The sequence below is a fragment of the Oncorhynchus kisutch genome, linkage group LG12, assembly GCF_002021735.2.
Source record: "Oncorhynchus kisutch isolate 150728-3 linkage group LG12, Okis_V2, whole genome shotgun sequence".
Classification (NCBI taxonomy): Eukaryota; Metazoa; Chordata; class Actinopteri; order Salmoniformes; family Salmonidae; genus Oncorhynchus; species Oncorhynchus kisutch.
In genome coordinates this window covers 24,991,522-25,014,181 of record NC_034185.2, presented here as the reverse complement: position 1 = coordinate 25,014,181, position 22,660 = coordinate 24,991,522, and the positions used below count along the sequence as shown (strand labels likewise).

The following is a 22,660-nucleotide window of genomic DNA, read 5'->3' as shown; positions in this document are numbered from 1 at the left end:
CACATGTCCTCCTTCTCCTGAAGGACTGAGGGCTCAATCATGTGCTGAGAAGAAAATGATAGACAGACAGACAGACAGACAGGAAGTGGTGACAATGGAAGGTGGGTGTTAGTCAGCAGCCCAAGAGAATGGCAAACCTACCATCATACAAATCTCACTGGGCAGAAAACAGTTTTTTTCTCTCTCATGTCTGAAATTGGTCACCTGCTGATTCTCTATCTCCATATCTCTCTCTCTCTCTCCATCTCTCTCGCTCTCTCTCCATCCCTCTGTCGGCCTCCCTCCCTCCCTCCCTCCCTCCCTCCCTCCCTCCCTCCCTCCTCCCTCCCTCCCTCCCTCCCTCCCTCCCTCCCTCCCTCCCTCCCTCCCTCCCTCCCTTTGACGGTCTCTCTCTCCCTCTCCCCCTCTCTCTCTCCCTCCATCTGTCAGTCTCCCCCTCTCTCTCTCGTTCTTCTTCTCCCTCTCTATTGATTGGATACTTTCTGAATTGATATGGCTGCATCCAGGAGTCAGGTGTGGTGGCCAGACTGATGTCTGTGCTACTGTGAGGAGGTTGTAGCTGGATCCTGGCTGCTGCTGACTATCTGTGTTGTGTTGATGAAGGTGAAACCCAGACAGGGAATAGGTGAGTCAGTCAATATGTTTTAGCACAGCACTAGCTGTTGTTTGCGTGTTCACGCTGGTGTACACGGGGGTAGAAGCCAGCCAAAACACCGTGCCTGCATCGGTGTAGGATTTCTCAATTAGAACAATAGCTCTACTTTAGTCTACAGAGTGTGTGCAGGTGTCTCGTCAGATCCGGAGCGGAACACACACACACACACACACACACGCACACATCATGTAGGTATGTAGGTCATTTGACTGTGTGTGTACACAACACTTCAAAGTCCCATTTATTCCCAAGCCCTCACGGGAACATTACCTCTGCTTTCAAGCAGAAATAGTTACACAAACCCATAACTCTAGGTTGTATTGTGTTACCCTCATTTTGTCCTTCCTTCTCTCTGTGTCCAGTGATCAGACAGACAGACAGAGACAGACAGACAGACAGACAGACAGACAGACAGACAGACAGACAGACAGACAGACAGACAGACAGACAGACAGACAGACAGACAGAGACAGATAGACAGAGACAGACAGACAGACAGACAGACAGAGAAAGACACACACATGGTGGTCCATTTCTCTTTGGTGCTGGGGAGATAACCGAGCGTTTGAATTTTAATAGCATGGATTGAAGCATCGCTGAGCACCAGTTTGTTTGCTCCCATTTTCTGTAAATACCCAGAAGTCCTTGGGCAGACTTTGTGTCCGTAGTCAAAGCACATGGAAAGCAGCGTTTGGGGAAAGGTGTGGCGCTGCGGCGGCTCAGTACAGTAAAACATAACGAGGCACGGTTTCATTTCCTCTTCATCGCACATGCAAATGAAGCCCCACAAACTCGCATCTCTGCAGCCACGCGTACTTTCTGTTTCGGGAAGCGTGCAGTCATGGCCATGGTGTGGGTCGGTCCTGATGAGAGAGGGAGGGATATTTAGGGCTGGAGTGATTGCATCCAGGAACACAGACCTGCCCCCTGCCTCCTCTTTGCCTCCTCTTTCTTCCCACGCATTCTGAAGGACGTCTTGATTAGTTATGGACTGGTATGTCCTGAGTGTAATCTGTGGGCCCTGATAAGCCCATACCATTGCTCACCTCAGCCTCCAAGCTATAATGTTGATAGACAGTAAGCTGTATCAAAACAGAAGACCAATCTGATAAGTTATATTCCACTAATGTATGTGTACTACATCATTAGTGCAGTACACTGCAGTTCTACCGTAAGCCACCGCTACAGCCTAGCCAGTCTGGGTGGTACATCCCATGGTGTGACTGACTAGGCCAAAGAGGGATGATGTAGGCTGGCTCAGGGGATCATGACACCAGCCAGGGTTAGGGATGATGCATGGCACTCTGCAGGTCTTTGTTCCCCCCCAGTCAGTCCCACCCATAAGCCCCCTTCTCAATGTCCCCCTGCCTGCCATGTAGAGGACACAAAGGGATCCCCATCTCACACCTGTTCCTCCCTGTAACCCTGAGCTTGTGATGCCCCTGTCCGTCTCGCTCCAACCTCCCTCTCTTGGTCCTCCTCCAATAGCCTGGCTGCAGGGAGCTCCATGCCGAAGAGCAAGATGGCACAGTCAGATAGTATGTGTGACTTACTGTAGACAGATAGGAATGAAACTAGGGTGGTTTCACTGCTCTGTGAAACAATGTCCAGGTTTATTGTAGCAGCACTTCCTGACAAACATTTTATTTGTATTTTTGATTTAACTAGGCAAGTCAGTTAAGAACAAATTCTTATTTACAATGACGGCCTACCCCGGCCAAACCCGGATGACGCTGGGCCACTTGTGCAGCCCCCCATGGGACTCCCAATCACAGCCAGATGTGATGCAGCCTGGTTTCGAACCAGGTACTGCAGTCACGCCTCTAGCACTGAGATGCAGTGTCTTAGACCACTGCGCCACTCGGGAGCCCATGAGGGGTGAATGTGGAAACAGGCTGGTGGAGGAAGCTGCCCCAGTAATAAACGGGTTGTCTCTGGAAGGGAGGGAGGGAGTAAAAGGAAGCAAGGGAGTGTGGAGGGGGTTAGGCTCTCTCTTCTCCTTTGCCATGGCAGAACAGGTGGTGAGCTTGCTGAGGCACCAGTTGGTCGCCCCGGAGCCCGCAGCTGTGCCAGGCGGTGACTAAAGCGCTCCTTCACTACGCCCACGCTCTCAAAAGAGCAAATGGCAGGAGTGTCACTAGATAGCTCGTTCTGCTCGCTACATGCCGACGGATGTCTGGGGACCGGGGGGTTGGGGGGGAAGAGAGAAGGGGTGGGGGGAGAGAAAACTGGTGGGTGACTGACAGAGGTATTTGATTTGAGAGAGTGACCAATTTCAGACATGAGAGAGAAAAAAACTTTTCTGTCCAGTGAGATTTGTATGATGGTAGGTTTGCCATACTCTTGGGCTGCTGACTGACACCCACCTCACCACTGTCTGTCTGTCTGTCTGTCTGTCTGTCTGTCTGTCTGTCTGTCTGTCTGTCTGTCCGTCTGTCCGTCCCTCCCTCCCTCCCTCCCTCCCTCCCTCCCTCCCTCCCTCCCTCCCTCCCTCCCTCCCTCCCTCCCTCCCTCCCTCCCTCCCTTTCTTCCTTCCTTCCTTCTGGAATGTTATCCTTTTCTTCTCAGCACATGATTGAGCCCTCAGTCCTTTACATGGAGTGTGTCAGGCCACCCATGTGCAGTGTGTGAATCTGTGTGTGCATTTGTGAATCTGTGTGTGCGCATGTGAATCTGTGTGTGCGTATGTGAATCTGTGTGTGCGCATGTGAATCTGTGTGTGCGTTTGGGAATCTGTGTGCGTATGTGAATCTGTGTGCGTTTGGGAATCTGTGTGCGTATGTGAATCTGTGTGTGCGTTTGGGAATCTGTGTGTGCGCGTTTATGATTGTATGTGTGTGAGAGCTGCCTGCTGAGGAGATGGATAGAGCCCCTCTGACATATTGTCACTTCCTCTCCCTCCATCTCCTAATCTGACCTGTCTGCCATTCAGATTGCTTTTCACTGCATTAACCAGAGAAGGGAGAGGGGAGAGAGACGTGAAAGCCGGACAGACAATGTCTCTTCTCTTTATGGACTCCAATGATGGGACAAGGGGGCGACGGTGATGACACTCATCCACTCTGCAATCAGAGGCAGGAGCGATGGATGCGTCACAGTATTTGATTAGCTAGAGTTGGCCACTCAGCCTGAAGCACTGCTTACAGACCAAGATGTTTGTTTTCAGCGAAAAGAGGTCAATAGCTAGGAAGATGTGAGGTAGCTAACAAGCAGGTTGACACGACAGTCTGAAGATGGTACACTTACTGTAATGAATTGGATGACATCACCAGGAGTTGACGGACAGGGCTCAGTCTTATGAGATCGAGAAATCAAATGTCTTGTTCTCAGATGGATAGAGCTGTCTCTCACCTCACGGCGTTTTGTCACTATTTTTCCAACCTTGTATCCATCCAGGCATCGCTGCGCTGAAAGACAACCCTGAGATTGATGTCTGAGGTGAGGCACATCAGCCCAGTCACAAGTCCTTCACAACCTTTTTTTTCTTAAAATAAAACAAATCTGTCTTTAAGCATGTTGGAAAAGGACCCGTAAGTAAGTAAGCATTTCACTGTTCGTCTACACCTGCTGTTTACCAAGCAGGTGACAAAGGAAACTTCCTCAATGGAGCGTAAATACTGTAGCAGCCATGCCAAGACAGTGAGAGCTAAAACATCCTGAAACTCAGAGCCTGGTTTAGCTCACATGGCAACAACACGTCAAACCTTATAAAGTGTTAACAGAGAAGCTAGCCAATGTACAGACCCAGGAGAATCATCCCTCTGCTCTTACTGTGTGTGTGTACGTGATCTCTCATACTCTCCCCCAGCCTCCAGCCTCTTTTTCTGGCTCTAATATAGCACCCTCTTCAGCCCAGAGCGGAGCTCCTCATATTTACGTGTGGGATGAGAGTGGCAGGGGCTTCTCTATTAGCCCTCAGGATGAGCCAGTGCTAGCTCCCAGCTCCCAGCTCCCAGCTCCCAGCTCCCAGCTCCCAGCTCCCAGCTCCCAGCTCCGATCACAAGCAGCCAGGGTATGAAAGAGAAATCCCTTCATCACCAAAGTCGTAATGAATTTGTAACGACCCCCATTTATTACATTTATTTAGCTGAATTTCGATGTTCAAACTTTAAGCAAACAGACAACAAGTGGGCCAATGTTGTAACTTATATTAGTGATATCCCAAAGTTGTTCTCGATGGGTGCTTTTGATAAGTTATATGTAAGATATGTGTGTGTCTTTGCGTGTGTGTGTGTGTGTGTGTGTGTGTGTGTGTTACCATCCGTCCCAGAGCTGGGCCCTTGATCACAGGGCTGGCAGTCTTCAGACGTCTTCAGCACCGAGTCTGCTGTGAAACGCAGTGTCAGAGGTCTTGATGAATACTCCTCGCTGCCTCCCCTTCAAAGCCCTAGCAATCTGTCTGTAAACATTGATCCTCTTCCTCATCCTGTCAGCGCGCAGCGACACCCCAAAGGCAATATTAGCTTAAAGAAAATGGTTGATTTTCTCCGCACGTGTCAGAATGTCTGGCTCTGCTCTGAGGCTCTTCTTTGTGTCCTCGATCCTTTTAACTGGCGAGGCGACAAAACATCGAAAAGCGCGTTGTGATGTGTTTGTTTAAATGCTCTTCACTGTGTTCTCATTTGACATAGTTAAAATAGTGGCGTTTTGTTGCCACCTGAAATCGGATCGGCGCAGTCTGACGAAGGGTACTACACGTGGCAGTAACACTTTGCGAACACAGATACTACTTCACTGACAGCTCCAGACAACACCATCAGCCTGATATTCAACCTCTTTTTCAACACGAACTACAAATGAACATGAACATGAAAGCCAGGCAGCTCTCAGTGTATACAGTGTCTGTGTTTTTAGCGTGCTTCATTTGTCTAGTCTTGTTTAGCATTGAAGTCATTGGCGCTCTGTTCACTCTTGGTGAGTACCAGTCAGACAGGCATGTCACCACACGTTTTCTGACATGTACTGTATGTTATCTTGGCTGTCAGATACTATCAGGCCCAGACATGGAGGCCTATGTTTTTCATACTGTATTTATAAACTAGTCTGGGCTGAACCTGCACTTCAATGGAGATGTTATAGCTTGTATTCCCTTTCTATTCTATATCTAAATAGGTTGAATAGTGCCAGGGACAAATTGGGACAGTTGTGGCAATCATCTCTTCCTCCCAACTAGTCACCTGCCTCCAGTGACGACAGTGCTGCTGGTTCTGCATCCTGCTCCTCTCTAAACAGACTGTGATTTTGGGCAGAGCAGAGAAGGTGTTGCCATTGCAGACACATGCACACACACCCCACAACACACACACTCTCACATCTTATTTAGGTGGGCTGAGGAAGGGAAGTGTGAGCTGGCTCTGTGTCAGGTCTCTAGTGCTCCCAGCAGCCTACGCTGCGTATGGTTAGCAACCTGGCAGTGCCAGCACCCTGCTCTACACACCACCTCCTCCTCTCCCCTCCTGTCTCCTCCTCTCCCCTCCTGTCTTCTCTCTCCTCCTGTCTTCCCCCTCCTGTCTTCTCCTCTCCCCTCCTGTCTTCTCCTCTCCCCTCCTGTCTTCTCCTCTCCCCTCCTGTCTTCCCCCCTCCTGTCTTCTCCTCTCCCATCCTGTCTTCTCCTCTCCCCTCTTGTCCTCTCCTCTCCCCTCCAGTTTTCTTCTCCTCCCTCCTGTCTTCTCCCCTCCCATCCTCTCCTCTCCCCTCCTGTCTTCTCCTCTACCCTCCCCTCCCTCCCCTCCCCTCCTGTCCTCTCCTCTCCTGTCTTCACTCCCCCTCCTGTATTCACCCCCCCCTCCTGTCTTCCACCCTCCTGTCTTGTCCTCTCCCCTCCTGTCTTCTCCTCTCCCCTTCTCCTCTCTCCTCCTGTCTTCTCCTCTCCCCTTCTCCTCACTCCTCTTGTCTTCTCCCAATCTCCTCCTGTCTTCTCTTCTCCCCTCCTGTCTTCTCCTCTCCCCTTCTCCTCACTCCTCTTGTCTTCTCCCAATCTCCTCCTGTCTTCTCTTCTCCCCTCCTGTCTTCTCCTCTCCCCTTCTCCTCACTCCTCTTGTCTTCTCCCAATCTCCTCCTGTCTTCTCTTCTCCCCTCCTGTCTTCTCCTCTCCCCTTCTCCTCTCCCCTTCTCCTCTCTCCTCCTGTCTTCTCTTCTCCCCTTCTCCTCTCTCCTCCTGTCTTCTCCTCTCCCCTTCTCCTCACTCCTCTTGTCTTCTCCCAGTCTCCTCCTGTCTTCTCTTCTCCCCTCCTGTCTTCTCCTCTCCCCTTCTCCTCACTCCTCTTGTCTTCTCCCAATCTCCTCCTGTCTTCTCTTCTCCCCTCCTGTCTTCTCCTCTCCCCTTCTCCTCTCTCCTCCTGTCTTCTCCTCTCCCCTTCTCCTCTCTCCTCCTGTCTTCTCCTCTCCCCTCCTGTCTTCTCCTCTCCCCTTCTCCTCTCTCCTCCTGTCTTCTCCTCTCCCCTTCTCCCCTTCTCCTCACTCCTCTTGTCTTCTCCCAATCTCCTCCTGTCTTCTCTTCTCCCCTCCTGTCTTCTCCTCTCCCCTTCTCCTCACTCCTCTTGTCTTCTCCCAATCTCCTCCTGTCTTCTCTTCTCCCCTCCTGTCTTCTCCTCTCCCCTTCTCCTCACTCCTCTTGTCTTCTCCCAATCTCCTCCTGTCTTCTCTTCTCCCCTCCTGTCTTCTCCCCTCCTGTCTTCTCCTCTCCCCTTCTCCTCTCCCCTTCTCCTCTCTCCTCCTGTCTTCTCTTCTCCCCTTCTCCTCTCTCCTCCTGTCTTCTCCTCTCCCCTTCTCCTCACTCCTCTTGTCTTCTCCCAGTCTCCTCCTGTCTTCTCTTCTCCCCTCCTGTCTTCTCCCCTCCCCTCCCCTTCTCCTCACTCCTCTTGTCTTCTCCCAATCTCATCCTGTCTTCTCTTCTCCCCTCCTGTCTTCTCATCTCCCCTTCTCCTCTCTCCTCCTGTCTTCTCCTCTCCCCTTCTCCTCTCTCCTCCTGTCTTCTCCTCTCCCCTTCTCCTCACTCCTCCTGTCTTCTCCCAATCTCCTCCTGTCTTCTCTTCTCCCCTCCTGTCTTCTCCTCTCCCCTTCTCCTCACTCCTCCTGTCTTCTCCCAATCTCCTCCTGTCTTCTCTTCTCCCCTCCTGTCTTCTCCTCTCCCCTTCTCTTCTCCCCTCCTGTCTTCTCCTCTCCCCTTCTCCTCTCTCCTCCTGTCTTCTCCTCTCCCCTTCTCCTCTCTCCTCCTGTCTTCTCCTCTCCCCTTCTCCTCACTCCTCCTGTCTTCTCCCAATCTCCTCCTGTCTTCCCTTCTCCCCTCCTGTCCTCTCCTCTCCACAGCTATGGAGGGAAGAAAGATAATATTTGTGGAATTCCCTAAATCTTTTTGTTTTACCACCACTCATTCTGAGCACGTGTCAAATAAAACATAGTGTTGCAAATGCAGAATCACTCAATCTACACCCGTGTGCGAGAACACGCACACACACACACACACACACACACCCTACAACGTGGCCACAGCAAGCAGGTTGTGTGTCTGCGATTTCCAATGAAAGTAGCGTACGTAGTTACTAGTCGTGTAGGTACTGTGTAGGGGCTGTGTCTTGGCAGGCAGGTATGCACCGGTAGCTAAGCAGGAAGTTTCTCTTTTATCTGATTTCTGTCAGTTTGCTTATCCCATCTGGCAGTTAGCAGACCCACAGAAGCTGACGTTGATACTCAAATCTTAAGCATCTAGTTTAAGCATTCTGCCTGACTGAAGGCTCCAGCCTGCAGTTGTATCTTCCGTGCTGTGGCATGCTACACACTTCCTGCCAAGCTAAAGGCTCTGTCTGTAGTTCATACACAATGCCGAATGATGGGAGGTGCACTACTGAGGAGTAACATGTTCTACAGTACAGTACCCGGGCTCGTGTGCATGGCATGGTTAGGAAGAATGCCCTTCATTTCTCTGTGCTGTGCTCCTCCATCCTCAGTTTAGCCCTCTGCTCTCCATAGAAGGGAACTAGTCAGTTCATCCCTTGGAGTACCTGTGTCTGTAGAGAATGACTTGGTGTTGAGACAGAGAGAGGTGGGGAACCCAACTCAATCCGGAGTAATTGAGGTCACAATGAGCCCTGAGTATCCATGCCTACTGGGTAGCATAGTGCTGGAGAGATGCTGTAATACAGTACAGTATATTGGTGTACTATACAGTATGAACAAGGCCCATGTATTATTTACTGAAATAATAATGGTCTATTTTTATTGCCATTTGAAATGTTGCAAAGTAAAAAATACAGTGAAAAGATTATGCAGAGAGAGTTTGAAAAGAAACAATGTTTTACAGTGTGTCACATCTAGAGGACTGCATACATATTATTTGGTTGTAAAAGGGAGTCCCTGTAGTTTAATTTCATAGCTTAGGTGTCTGATGTGCCACTGTAATTGAACAATAATTGAAGTGTTTTTTCCATACCGAGCAGACACCCAAAAAGCTGCTCTGGCAAGTTTGTGGGATGTATAAATATTGAAGCAGCTAATTCCGATGCTAATCGAGACTGTATTCCTGTAAAAGGTTGCCACATTTATTCTCTGGCTTTTTATGAGGAGAAAATGCATGTATTTTTGCTGGGACTGCCTGTCTGAGAGATTCTGGTCAACCTCTCACACAGCACTGCTGTTGAGCTACAGGATCTAGCCGGAGGCATGTGTCCTTCAGCCTTCTTCAGTACTCCTCACAGATGCCTGTTTTCCCTAGACGCTCCCCCTCTCTCTTTCTGCCTGCTCTTATCTCCAAACAAACCGCTCCATGTTCATCTCAGAATAATGTTTCCTCTCCGTATGCTCCCACACGACACCTCCTTCATTTCTCCAATGGAAATGAAAACAATGGTGAGTGTGTTGGTGGCCTTGTGGGGTGATTAACTTCTATACTAGCCTTGAGTATGAGGCTGATACCACTATGTGTCTCTACTGTATAGGTGACTAACTGTTGGAGTTGAAGATGTTATGTTAGTGTTGAACTTATTAGGTTCCGCCAGTTAACCAGCAGAGGAGGAAGGAAGGATCAGCTCCAGGATACAGGTGAGAGAACCAGTGTGGCTGCCTGGTTGGTGTTACCCATGTGGTTTGTTGCTAGCAGAGGACTCTGGCAATGTTAGTGATCACAATAAACACACAGCTGATCTGAGGAAGGCCCCGCAGTAGGCAGGGAGGCCAGGGAGGCAGATTGATTTCCTTTCCTTTGCTAGGACAGACCTGGGACAGGTCTGCGCTCTCCGCTGATGAAACCTGGGTCTGCCCATTCTGTTGAACTGTGAACCTACTAGCTTTCCCCTCCAGTCTTGCTGACAGAAACCTTCCAGGTTTCTGTTTTTCTCGGTTTTCACTATTGGCACACAAGATAGGGAGAAAGAGAGAGGGGTGTGACTATGTGTGCAAATTGACAAGTATTGGAAGGGCTACACAGGGCTGAAAGTGTGTTGGTACTAGTGGTCGACCGATTAATCGGAATGGCCGATTAATTAGGGCCGATTTCAAGTTTTAATAACAATCGGAAATCGGTATATGTCAATTATTTATTTTTTTACACACCTTTATTGAATCTTTATTTAACTAGGCAAGTCAGTTAAGAACATATTCTTATTTTCAATGACGGCCTAGGAACAGTGGGTTAACTGCCTCGTTCAGGGGCAGAACGACAGATTTTCACCTTGTCAGCTCCAATTTTGCAACCTGACAATTAACTAGTCCAACGCAATAATGACCGTTGCATTCCACAAGGAGACTGCCTGTTACATGAATGCAGTAAGCCACGGTAAGTTGCTAGTTGGCATTAAACTTATCTTATAAAAAACAATCAATCATAATCACTAGTTAACTACACATGGTTGATGATATTACTAGATATTATCTAGCGTGTCCTGCGTTGCATATAATCTGACTGAGCATACAAGTATCTAAGTATCTGATTGAGCGGTGGTAGGCAGAAGCAGGCGCGTAAACATGAATTCAAACAGCACTTTCGTGCGTTTTGCCAACAGCTCTTCGTTGTGCGTCAAGCATTGCGCTATTTATGACTTCAAGCCTATCAACTCCCGAGATGAGGCTGGTGTAACCGAAGTGAAATGGCTTGCTAGTTAGCGTGCGCTAATAGCGTTTCAAACGTCTCTCGCTCTGAGTCTTGGGGTGGTTGTTTCCTTTGCTCTGCATGGGTAACGCTGCTTCGAGGGTGGCTGTTGTCGTTGTGTTCCTGGTTAGAGCCCAGGGAGGAGCAAGGAGAGGGGCGGAAGCTATACTGTTACACTGGCAATACTAAAGTGCCTATAAGAACATCCAATAGTCAAAGGTTAATGAAATACAAATGGTATAGAGGGAAATAGTCCTATAATTCCTATAATAACTACAACCTAAAACTTCTTACCTGGGAATATTGAAGACTCATGTTAAAAGGAACCACCAGCTTTCATATGTTCTCATGTTCTGAGCAAGGAACTTAAACGTTAGCTTTCTTACATTGCACATATTGCACTTTTACTTTCTTCTCCAACACTTTGTTTTTGCATTATTTAAACCAAATTGAACATGTTTCATTATTTATTTGAGGCTAAATAGATTTTATTGATGTATTATATGTTAAAATAAGTGTTCATTCAGTATTGTTGTAATTGTCATTATTACAAATACATTAAATCTGCTTTTTTGGTCCTCCAATAATCGGTATCGGCATTGAAAAATCATAATCGGTCGACCTCTAGTTGGTACTAATTGTGTGACCTCATGGATGCTGCTCTCTGTTGGACTCTGTGACCGTGTGGAGCTGACTGGGGTGCCATTGTCTCCTCTCCTCCTCTCTCCCCCTCCTGACAGGTCTTTGTTTCACTCCCATCGCCACGCTCACTCTGACTGATGTCATATGGGCTTTTTAGCGAACCAAGCATCCCCCCCTGCCGCTTCTCCCCCGCCTTCAAGCCACTTGGTTGCGTTAGCTCCGGAGCCTCCCACTGCTTCCCAGCCTCCTGTTTCTCAGATGGGCTCAGGGAAGGACCTAAAATTAGCAGCTCCCCATGCTCTGTTTTGCTTTGCACAGATCGCTTAATTAGCTGTAGAACACAGCATGGATGAGCCTAGACCTGGCCCATGGATGCATTATATAAGGGTTATATAATTTGATGCATATTTTATGCTGAATATTACAGGGAGAGTGCTGCTTTATGGTGGTACCCCGCTCGTAGATCTGCACTGTCGAGTCAGATAGGAGGCAAAAGGTCAGCTCTGCTTCCAGGGTTTGACAGGGAGAGGAGAAGTTACTTCACCTGGGGCCATTTACAGAGGCAGCGTCTCAGGCTCGGGTGCTAATAGTGTCTACTGCTGTATTCTCTACAGGCGGTATGTTTTGGGTGCTATTGATACATTGTATGAATGGAGGATGATTGCAGTATATGTAATCCTCCTGCAGTAAAGATGATGGAAAAAATAAGGTTCCCATATTTGAAGGTTGTCACCTATTATTTCCAATGTACTGTATCTATTGGTAGTGCCACCCTTTCTTTGAAGAGTAGCAAATTCATTTGTGACCCTCCTGATCCATGTTCCTCGTCTAGAATACATTCATATGCCTAGCAAATTCACAACGGGAAATAGGTTTTGTAGTATTGTTGACCTCCGCTGACCTCCCCAGTCCACCTGGCCATGCTGCTGTTCCAGTTTCAACTGACCTGAGCCCTAGGACCATGCCCCAGGACTACCTGACATGATGACTCCTTGCTGTCCCCAGTCTACCTGGCCATGCTGCTGCTCCAGTTTCAACTTCCACCTGACTGTGCTGCTGCTCTAGTTTCAACTGTTCTGCCTTATTATTATTCGACCATGCTGGTCATTTATGAACATTGAACATCTTGACCATGTTCTGTTATAATCTCCACCCGGCACAGCCAGAAGAGGACTGGCCACCCCACATAGCCTGGTTCCTCTCTAGGTTTCTTCCTAGGTATTGGCCTTTCTAGGGAGTTTTTCCTAGCCACCGTGCTTCTCCACCTGCATTGCTTGCTGTTTGGGGTTTTAGGCTGGGTTTCTGTACAGCACTTTGAGATATCAGCTGATGTACGAAGGGCTATATAAATAAATTTGATTTGATTTGATGATAAGCTACGTTATGTTGGAGAAGCTCTCTTCTAGCTAGCCTACTGATACATTACCTACATTACCAGAGGCTCTAGGTGTTCTGTGCACAGGCCTGTGTTTGTTTTTCTTTGTTGAAATGAAGAAAATGATTTGCTCACTTGATTATTTATAAACCATGTCTTACCATGGTGATATGTGTTATTATTTTACCATCTGCAATGGGTTTTTCATTACAGTTGATGGGATGACCCTGGCCATACAATAGCTCCTTCCACAATGCGATGGCATCCATTTAGCACGACAGTGTTGTAAATAGTCACACACCATTCTTTACGCTGGCCAGGATTACACACACTCTACTGCTGTATAGGAATTGGCAATATACACAGATCAAATCACAACATCACCAGTCACAGATATCTGCTCCCATGGTTTAATAGAACCCTATAAATTTCCCATTATGGGTATTGTTGTTTGTGAGCCAGGATAAGCTCACAAAGCTTGTTGATTTGTCTGAGAAATTCCTAAATAAATGAGTGAGTCATGTTACTTCCCGAAACAAGACATTTTTACAACCGGGTCTACGGGCCCGGTGCCTGCCTTGGCAGTGCATAGTGAGCGGGGAAATGCAGGCAGGTCCTCATTAGGAGTGTGTGGGAAAAGTAAGGGAAAGGGATCACATGCAGGATTGACAGGTCATTTTGTTCTTCCTCAGTCAGGATTAGGTTAGTTCTCCCAAGTCATTTTACTGGGGATTTATCCTTGAGGTGACTTTGGGGCCAAACACTTCCCTCCGGTCAATGTCATTGATGTTGATCAGCTTGTTGGATGGATGTAGAGACAAAGAGGAACGTGTGGGCTGAAGGTTGATGCCATGTATTGGGATTCCATTACCAGACCAGTTAGATACAGTATGTTGTAGCTCAACTCATTGACTGTGTCTGCTTTATTCAGCGTGGCACTCCATTCATGTTAGCTAACAGCTCTGTTTACACATCCATCAGACAACCATGGGATCAATCACTGGGCTGGGAGCTAATTGTTTCATTCAGTGTATTACAATTGACCTGCTTGGTCACATTGGTCCTGCAGTATTGGCATTGCTGATGGTGGGTCATGCTCTTTAGTCATCAAGTATTTATGCTCCAATAGGATGTGTGTTGAGAGAATTCACAGCATTAACGGGTCACAACTCCTGCTTTTCTGTTGCACGCTGGAACTATACATAGTCAATGGTAGACTTCGAGGGGACTCCTATGGTAGGTACACCTATAGCTCATCTCTTGGCAGTTGTACTGTAGATTACTTTATCACTGAACTTAACCCACAGTCTGTAAGTGTACATTTAGCAGTAGGAAGCCTGAACAGTATATTTGACCTATCAGCTAACATATTAAGCAGAAAACCTAAGAAAATGAACAGCAATGAGAAGTGGTTTAGCTTACGCCTTAAACAATAAAGAAATACACTAAGAAAAAAACAAGGAACAGCAAGAAAACAGCTCAATGTGATTGATGAATCTGTAGAATCAAATCACTTCTATCCAGAAATGGAGATTGATTCACTAATTACATTGTAAGAGCTACAGGACAAAGTACAAACCATCCAACCCAAAAAGGCCTGTGGTGTTGATGGTATACTAAACAAAATGATACAGACCACAAATTAAAATAGGCTATTCTTAAATCTTCAACATTATCCTCAGCTCTGACATCTTCCCCAATATTTGGAACCAAGGTCTGGTCACCTCAATCCACAAAAGTTTAGGCAAATTGGACCTCAATACAGCAGAATCTGCTGATACAACAGTAATCTCTGGAAAATCCTCTGCAGTATCATCAACAGCAGAGTCCAACATTTATTTCCTCAGTGAAAACAATGTCCTGAGCAAATGTCAAGTTGACTCCTTCCTAAAATACTGTACAACAGACCACGTATACACCATGCACAACCTTATTGACAAACAAACAAAACAAAACAAAAGCTAAGTCTTCTCATGCTTTGTTGATTTAAAAAAGTGCTTTACTCAAGTTAACATTTTAGTCATTTAGCAGACACTCTTATCCACACTTACTTACAGTAAGTAGACTGCAAACATTTTCATACTTTTTTTCTTCTTCTTCGTCATTCTGGACCCCCTTGGGAATTGAACCTACAACCCTGGTGTTGCAAGTGCCATGCGCTACCAAATGAGACACATGGGACCACTTTGGCATTAGGGTCTGCTAAACAAATGGTTGGAAATTGGCAATAAACATACACTTTCCTCAGGGCCGTGGGGTGAGACAGGGATGCAGCTTGGGCCCCACCATCTTCAACATACTGTATATCAATTAATTGGCGAGGGCACTAGAACAGTCTGCAGCACCCGGCTTCACCCTGCTGGACTTTGAACTCAAACGTCTACTGTTTGCAGATGATCTGGTTCTTCTGTCCCCAACCAAAGAGGACCTACAGCAGCACCTAGATCTTCTGCACAGATTCTGTCAGACCTGGGACCTGTCGGTGACTCTCAGTAAGCCAAAAATAACGGTGTTCCAAAAAAGGTCCAGTTGCCAGGACAACGAATACAAGAGAGATCATATTTAGACACTGTTGCCCAAGAGCATACCAATAATTATACCTACCTCTGCCTAAACAGAGGAACATAAAACTCAACATCCCAATTAGGATCTGGCTCAGTCAGTTATAGAACCCATTGCCCTCTGTGATTGTGAGGTCTGGGCTCCACTCACCAACTAAGAATTCACTAAATGGGACAAACACCCAATTGAGACTGCATGCAGAATTCTGCAAAGACGCAAAACCCCAAATGATTCAAGCAGAGCAAAATTAGGACTATACCCGCTAGTTATCAAAATCCAGAAAAGAGCTGTTCAATTTTACAACCACCTAAAATGAAAAGATGCCCACACATTCCACCACAAAGCCCTCACCTACAGAGATGAACCTAGAAAAGAGTCCCCTCAGCCAGCTGGTTTTGGGGCTCTGTTTACAAACACAAACAGACCCAGGACAGGAACACAATTAGATCCAAACAAATTATGAGAATGCAAAAAGAGAATTATTTGACACACTGTAAAGAATCAACCAGAAAACAAAACAATTTGGAATACTATCTGGAATCAATAGATTAGATACGTGCCCACTGTCCACAGTGGAAACTGAGCTGCACTTCCTAACCTCCTGCCAAATGTATGACCATATTAGAGACACTTATTTCCCACAGATCACATAGACCCGGAAAGAATTTGTAAACAAATCAAACTGATAAATTCCCATATCTGTTAGTCAAAATACCGTAATGTGCCATCACAGTAGCAAAAGTTGTGGCCCATTGCCATGAGAAAAGAGAGCGAGAGAGATGCTAGGAGTATATTAATGTCCATGAGAAAAGAGAGAGAGAGATGCTAGGAGTATAGTAATGTCCATGAGAAAAGAGAGAGAGAGAGATGCTAGGACTATAGTAACGTCCATGAGAAGAGAGAGCGAGAGAAAGAGATGCTAGGAGTATAGTAACGTCCATGAGAAAAGAGAGAGAGATGCTAGGAGTATAGGACTGTCCATGAGAAAATAGAGAGAGAGAGAGAAAGATGATAGGACTATAGTAATGTCCATGAGAAAAGAGAGAGAGAGAAAGATGCTAGGAGTATAGTAATGTCGATGAGAAAAGAGAGAGAGATGCTAGGAGTATAGTAACGTCCATGAGAAAAGAGAGAGATGCTAGGAGTATAGTAATGTCCATGAGAAAAGAGAGAGAGAGAGAGAGATGCTAGGAGTATAGTAATGTCCATGAGAAAAGAGAGAGCGAGATGCTAGTATAGTAATGTCCATGAGAAAAGAGAGAGAGAGATGCTAGGAGTATAGTAATGTCCATGAGAAAAGAGAGAGAGAGATGCTAGGAGTATAGTAACGTCCATGAGAAAAGAGAGAGAGAGAGAGATGCTTGGAGTATAGTAATGTCCATGAGAAAAGAGAGAGAGAGAGATGCTAGGAGTATAGTAACGTCCATGAGAAAAGAGAGAGAGAGAGATGCTAGGAGTATAGTAATGTCCATGAGAAAAGAGAGAGAGAGAGAGATGCTAGGAGTATAGTAATGTCCATGAGAAAAGAGAGAGAGAGAGAGAGAGATGCTAGGAGTATAGTAACGTCCATGAGAAAAGAGAGAGAGAGAGATGCTAGGAGTATAGTAATGTCCATGAGAAAAGAGAGAGAGAGAGAGAGATGCTAGGAGTATAGTAACGTCCATGAAAAAAGAGAGAGAGAGAGATGCTAGGAGTATAGTAATGTCCATGAGAAAAGAGAGAGAGAGAGAGATGCTAGGAGTATAGTAACGTCCATGAAAAAAGAGAGAGAGAGAGATGCTAGGAGTATAGTAACGTCCATGAGAAAAGAGCGAGAGAGAGAGAGATGCTAGGAGTATAGTAATGTCCATGAGAAAAGAGAGAGAGAGAGAGATGCTAGGAGTATAGTAACGTCCATGAGAAAAGAGAGAGAGAGAGATGCTAGGAGTATATTAACGTCCAAGAGAAAAGAGAGAGAGAGAGAGATGCTAGGAGTATAGTAACGTCCATGAGAAAAGAGAGAGAGAGAGATGCTAGGAGTATAGTAACGTCCATGAGAAAAGAGAGAGAGAGAGATGCTAGGAGTATAGTAACGTCCATGAGAAAAGAGAGAGAGAGAGATGCTAGGAGTATAGTAACGTCCATGAGAAGAGAGAGAGAGAGAGAGATGCTAGGAGTATAGTAACGTCCATGAGAAAAGAGAGAGAGATGCTAGGAGTATAGTAACGTCCATGAGAAAAGAGAGAGAGATGCTAGGAGTATAGTAATGTCCATGAGAAAAGAGAGAGAGGGAGAGATGCTAGGAGTATAGTAACGTCCATGAGAAAAGAGAGAGAGAGAGATGCTAGGAGTATAGTAACGTCCATGAGAAAAGAGAGAGAGAGAGAGAGATGCTAGGAGTATAGTAATGTCCATGAGAAAAGAGAGAGAGAGAGAGATGCTAGGAGTATAGTATTATCCATGAGAAAAGAGAGAGAGAGAGATGCTAGGAGTATAGTAATGTCCATGAGAAAAGAGAGAGAGAGAGAGAGAGAGAGAGATGCTAGGAGTATAGTAATGTCCATGGGGCAGCCCATGATATTTTTAGCCTGAGTCAATCTGACAGCATGTCCTTCACTGCTCATCCACTAACAGCCGCTCAGTGTTACTCTACTCCCCAGCCAGGCCATAGGATCTAAATGACAGAGCATGCCCAGGCTATACAGATGAATGACAGAGCATGCCCAGGCTATAAAGATGAATGGCATGTGTGCTTTAGCTTCGTTTGGCGCTGTGGAAGGATCTGTTTTTAGAAAGCAAGAGGTAAGATTATCGTCTCAGTCATTTGCAATGAAAGATTGAGAGGAGTGTATTTTAGGGGTAAATTGAGTGATTTATTTGAGAATGTTCCTCTATAAATGTACTTCCCTCTAGAACGTGCTTGCATATTTGTGGTGTACAGCATGGTGTATGAAGATTTAAAACACTTAGTGGGTTGTGTGGGGGCGTTTACTGGATATTCATGGGAGTCATTGAAATGAATTTTGAATCAAATCTGTCAATATTCAAGATGCCACTTACCACCCTCTCAGAGCCTCCTACGCAGTTCCTGTGTGCATGCCACAAATAGCTACAAATTGGCTGCCATTAAAACCTGTTAAAACCCAGATTATGTTAATCGCCTGTAAAACTGAAAGGTGTGATGCAACCCAATTAATATCATGTTTGATGGAAATTTTATCCAGCCATCTGTGATGGAGGATTTGGACTGATTTGTCTTTCGAGCAAATTAAAAAGCGGTTAAATATGTGCTGTCAAAGCAATTGACTTGATTATGAGGCCATTAATGCTCTTTCCAGGGCAATTGTTTGTCAGGGGAAAATATAATTTGTTAAATTAACTCCCATCCATGATCTTTCACGAATCACGACAGTACATTTGGTTTTGATTCAAGTCTGGAAAAAAACACATTTTCAGTGAGCCAGCCTGACCCCAGATACCTTTTGATCGTTTTGTTCTTGAGTGTGGCTCTTAGTGACTCACCTGCGCTCCCATGTGTTGTTGGTTGTAGAGGAGCTGCGGGCCATGGGACCCCAGCAGGGGTGTTCTGTTTGGGAAGCCCCCGGTGCTCATTCCCAGCATCAGCCAGCTGATCTGACTCAGGGCCAAGTCTAAAATGGTTACTGCTTGTCTGGGTGATTGCCGTAAACTGACACTGGAGAGAAAAAGGGCCATGGGGGTGTGGTGGAAGGGAGTGGGGGGCTCTCTGAGCTGGCCTGCCTGCCTGCCTGCCTGCTTTGCCTTACCGCTGGGGGTAACAGGTGCCACGGGCAACATGAGACCCGGTGGAGTGACAGGGACGGAGAGAAGGGCTTCGGGGCGGGAGGGGGTGGGGGGGTGGGGGGTGGGGGGGGGGGGGGGGGGGGGGGGGGGGGCGACGTTCCGAGAGGTTTTGCCCGGAAAGGGTTTCACCGTCGGAATCGGGAACAGCTGTGGGGTCGGCCCCTCAGCTGGCGGTGGAAAACACGCAGGCAGGCCTGTTGCGTAACTCCTAACTGGGTCCCTGATGGCTGGCTGAGAGAGAGTCACTGCCTCACACTCCAATGAGCAATTGTACCTCGGCTGCCTGAGAGCGGGTTTGTTTTGGAGGGGCTGCTGAGCGACTGTTTTCATGATCGCTTGATCTCATTCTGTCAGGCTGCCTCATGCTCCCCCAAGGCCTGCTAGGAAGACCCACCCCCTGGCCAGGGACGGTCAGGGGTCGCTAGGTCAAATATGACCTTGTCATGAAAAAGCTCTGGTCCTATTAGAGAGGCTGATGCTGCCAGGAACATGTGACACACTGTGTTTCTACTTCTCCCTCTCTCTGTCCGTCCCTGAATAGAAGGAAAGAAACATGTAAAGGGATATAAAATAGCGATAAAATGTGATGTGACTCATTCGATGTCTGCTTTGACTTAAAGGAGCACGTTCATTATTTTGTCGCACCATAAAACACGGTTTAAAATGTAGTGCGTGTGTGTGCATTTGGGTACGTGTGTGTGTGCTGCGTGCTTTGCGGACTCCGCTCCCTGTGTGTTCCTCTGTCTCAGCTCCAGGGGGTGTATAAGTGAAACCCTCTGCACAGCTTTCAATAGATAAATACAGAAAGGGATTCCTCTCCCCATTTTCTCTTGCTCCAGTTACCAAGGCAGTTTCCCTCTCTCTCTCAGTGTACATTAGGCACAGATATCAATATGTGTCTGATGAAAGTCCTGTGTGGCTCAGCTGGTACAGCGTGGTGCTAGCGAGGGCAGGGTTGGGGTTTCGATTCCCACGTGGGACTAGTACGAAGATTTGTGTACTCACTACTGTAAGTCGCCCTGTGTAAGAGCATCTACTAAATGACTCAAATGTAACATCCTTAAGTTCAATGTGATTCCAGGTCTCTGATGACTGGTGGGATTCATTTCTCCTGAAGGCCATGGATTTTAGAGTGATGTGGTGCCGTTGACGCAACCAGCTTTTAAAGTAACTACATTTTATAGCGTACATTTAGGTTACATTTCTGTAGCTGGTTTTGTAGCCTTTTTAAAGTGTCCACTGGAAAACTATCTTTAGATGTATTCATAGACATTCACAGAATTCTCCACTTGAAGAACTCTACCAGGTTGTCTAGTCTGTTTTACTAGCTAGCTAAATGGTTTTCAAACGTGGATAGTGAGAGAGTTTGTGCCTTGACAGGATAAGCTGATTTGGTCACACGCAGCATGTGCCGTTCAGCGTTTTATGCATAAATGAAGAGTTTATTTCCAAAATGCTAGAACTATACATACATTTTTCACATTTGTGTTTTTTCTTCAGAAATGGGGTGGTGTACCTAATAAACTGACAACTGAGTGTATGTTTCTACTAGATTATTCTGTTGCTTGATATCCAGGTCATGTTATGTGTTTACATAAAGATGTGCAGAAGGGCCTACAGTATATGATAGAGAACTGTCCTAGTTTTTATACTCTGCTAATTTCAAAATATAAACATATGTTTCTCTCTGTTTATACCTAATGATGCTATTCCACCTGTAAAAGGCAATGGGGAACTGTGTCTTTTAAGATGAAGTCAAATGGAGTGTTGAGTCTTGAGTGTGTTAAACACTCTACCTGTCTTTCTCTCATAACACCTGTTGTGTGCTATAGTGTTATTCTCTTTCTGCTGTCTCCCAGTGTGATTGCACATGCTCGCGTAGAAATAGCTAGGCCTGTCGTTGTGAACTGTGTCATTTCATCTTGTCCCACACATTGCATCAACTATACCTCTGCTTCCTGCTCAGGAGTACTGCACTCCTACTTAGAGCTGAACAGTGTGGACTATTGAGTTTAGTTCACAGCAGGTGTTGGCTACTTTGGATAGCTAATCGGTGGCTATGGTGTCAGGTCTCCCTGCTCTGGGACAGTCCTTGGGGGGGGGGGTGTTAGGGTCAACTATTCCCAGTTGTCTCCTGCCCGCAGCAGTTTCTGATTTCTCATAGGGAGTTCAACAGAGGTCAAGTTATTGTTAGACCTATAAATTGGATTCTCCAGTAAGGGCAAAGTCACAATGGTCTTATAATAGAGGTGCACGTTTGACTTGCGTGACAGCACGGGCGTTATTAGCCAGAGTATCACCAGCATGGAACTGGTGTCTACCCTTGCTCCACGTTTGACTTGCGTGACAGCACGGGCGTTATTAGCCAGAGTATCACCAGCATGGAACTGGTGTCTACCCTTGCTCCACGTTTGACTTGCGTGACAGCACGGGCGTTATTAGCCAGAGTATCACCAGCATGGAACTGGTGTCTACCCTAGCTCCACGTTTGACTTGCGTGACAGCACGGGCGTTATTAGCCAGAGTATCACCAGCATGGAACTGGTGTCTACCCTTGCTCCACGTTTGACTTGCGTGACAGCACGGGCGTTATTAGCCAGAGTATCACCAGCATGGAACTGGTGTCTACCCTTGCTCCACGTTTGACTTGCGTGACAGCATGGGCGTTATTAGCCAGAGTATCACCAGCATGGAACTGGTGTCTACCCTTGCTCCACGTTTGACTTGCGTGACAGCACGGGCGTTATTAGCCAGAGTATCACCAGCATGGAACTGGTGTCTACCCTTGCTCCACGTTTGACTTGCGTGACAGCACGGGCGTTATTAGCCAGAGTATCACCAGCATGGAACTGGTGTCTACCCTTGCTCGAGTTGGTCCACTCAAAACAACTGCCGTATGTGCTCTCCACACTGCCTGCGTTTTGACGACGTGTGGCCCTGAATGTAGGCAATGCGGAGAATGATATATGGGAGCTCTCAAACTAGCTACACCACTGTCACTCATGACATACCTGAGGTTAATTCAGAAGCATAAACATGCATTAATATTCAACGCTGCAGCGAGGGTTGTGGCTGGAAGCTATTGCTCAGCTGGGCTTCTCTCTTCTCTTTTCCCTTTCCCTCTTTCATCTCTCTCTGCAGCCCTGTCCCAGTGCAGCCTTGTCCCAGTGCTGCCCTGTCCCAGTGCAGCCCTGTCCCAGTGCAGCCCTGTCCCAGTGCAGTCCTGTCCCAATGCTGCCCTGTCCCACTGCTGCCCTGTCCCAATGCTGCCCTGTCCCAATGCCTCCCTGTCCCAGTGCCTCCCTGTCCCAGTGCTGCCCTGTCCCAGTGCTGCCCTGTCCCAGTGCAGCCCTGTCCCAATGCCTCCCTGTCCCAGTGCCTCCCTGTCCCAGTGCTGCCCTGTCCCAATTTATGCCCTGTCCCAATGCTGCCCTGTCCCAGTGCTGCCCTGTCCCAATGCTGCCCTGTCCCAGTGCTGCCCTGTCCCAATGCTGCCCTGTCCCAGTGCTGCCCTGTCCCAGTGCTGCCCTGTCCCAACGCTGCC

General features: G+C 47.0%; 1 protein-coding gene across 2 annotated transcripts in view; it reads left to right on the top strand.

The window, feature by feature from the left end:
* hivep2a (HIVEP zinc finger 2a) overlaps window positions 1–22,660 on the top strand; it is a 96,862-nt gene that overhangs the window by 13,512 nt on the left and 60,690 nt on the right. The window lies entirely within an intron of this gene.